We start from the raw sequence: 1884 nt of genomic DNA on the forward strand, positions 1-1884 counted from the left end.
GAGCTTGGGTGGGATTCAGAAAGTACCCTGCGGGTCCGGGGGCAAGGCTGCGCCTGGGGATGGGCGGGCCCCACGTGGGACAGGGCGCTTCCGGAGACTCCCATGGACGGGATTGGGCTGTCCAGGCCCCGGCTGCAAGACAAGCCCTGCATGCACACTCTGACCTGGGCGCGGTCACCACCGAGAAGCCCGCCTGGCCTCCCTTTGAAGAATGGCGAGCTGCTAGGCCACGAGCACTGGGTCGGCGGAAAGGACTCCCCGACCCTTAGCCCGTTGGCAGCTTCAGGGCTGGTCCTGAGGCTGACCCAGGCCCAGCTGTCAGTCAGCCCAGGACACTGGACGACCCTGAGGACACCAGGCTTCTCCTTCTGCCCAACACGGCCTCCCTACCTGTTCCACCCGTGTCCTGAGAACCTGCTCTGCCTCGGAACGGCTCCCAGCTGGCGGGCTGCATCCCCTGGGACCCCCTCCACGAGAGGTCTTAGATGGAGGTGAGCTTCAGCCAGCTCACATCCACTCTCCAGCCGCATTTCTTCCAACTCTGCTCCATGATGGAGGCTGGGAGCCTGGCGTCGGCGGTGGGAGCAATCACACCGTGGGAGCTGGGAGCCTGGCATGGGCGGTGGGAGCAATCACACCGTGGGAGCTGGCAAACACTGCAGATCAGGGCTCTTTTGTTTCTTTTCTTCCTGGAAAGCTGGTTGTTGACCATTCAGCAGCCACCACTGCTCCTGAATAATAGCGGGCTAGAATCTTCACCGGCTTCCCTGGTGGCTCAGGTAGTAAAGAATCTGCTTGCGATGCAGGAGACCCAGGTTAGATCCCTGGATTGGGAAGATCTGGAGAAAGAAGCGGGAGCCCACTCCAGTATTCATGCCTGGAGAACCCCATGGACAGAAGCAGGCTACGGTCCACAGGGTCACAAAGCATCGGATGTGACAGAGTGACTAACGCTGGATGAGACTCTTCACAGAGACTCACGTTACTCCATGGCGGGACGGACAGACAGCAGAAGCTTGGAGAGGAAGGAGCACTAGAAGAGACCCAGGAGAAATCTGCAGATGAGTTCTTCCAAGAGCAGACACTCTGAGGGGGACTTCTGGGTGCCCTGTTCTCATGGCGGTGGCACTGATCTGGCAGCAGGTCAGAACCCCGAGTGTGGCGTGTCCACCACCTGGAAGAAGTCTGTTCGGGTTCCTGGCATCCTGAGTGCAGTCGGGCAAGACTGACTCTGACTCAGAGGGCTGAAGACTTACTGAAGACTTACCTCAAAAGTCGTTTATGAGACTGTGTCCCCAGCGCAGAGCCAGGCAGCCACCAGCACTCTGAAGACCCTTCTGCTGTCTTGCGAATCACTGTCTGGCCTCCCCATCCTGCTAGTAAGGCAGACACAGTGGCCTCTTCCCAGTTTTCCAATCTCTAGCAGTTTCAGGAGTCCTTCCACACCTCCCATGTGACTAGGGAAGTTGGGTCTCCAACTTGCCATCTTATTTGTAAAGTGTTGCTGACCTATACTCCAATTTGAGAGGGCTGAGCACAATTTGTAGAAAGAAAGTCAATCCTTTTGAAGTCTTTTCAGTGGGGAATGCATGCTTATTTGACAAATATATATCCAGTGCCCACTGCAAGGCATTTTCGCTAACACATGTTGTGTGAAGGGTGATGAGAGCTAGCCTATGAGGGCTCTAACAGGCCGGGTCCAGATGCACAGAACACAAGGAACCGCTGGGTCCTGGCCAAGGGGCGGGTCGATTTGCAAACACATTTGCTGTCCTTTAAATAACTGTGAGAGTCGGCCCATAAATAAGGCTGAGCGCCAAAGAACTGATGCTTTCAAACTGTGGTGCTGGAGAAGACTCCCGAGAGTCCCTTGGACAGCAAGGA

This window comes from Odocoileus virginianus, chromosome 27 (genome assembly GCF_023699985.2).
Source record: "Odocoileus virginianus isolate 20LAN1187 ecotype Illinois chromosome 27, Ovbor_1.2, whole genome shotgun sequence".
NCBI classification, from domain to species: Eukaryota; Metazoa; Chordata; class Mammalia; order Artiodactyla; family Cervidae; genus Odocoileus; species Odocoileus virginianus.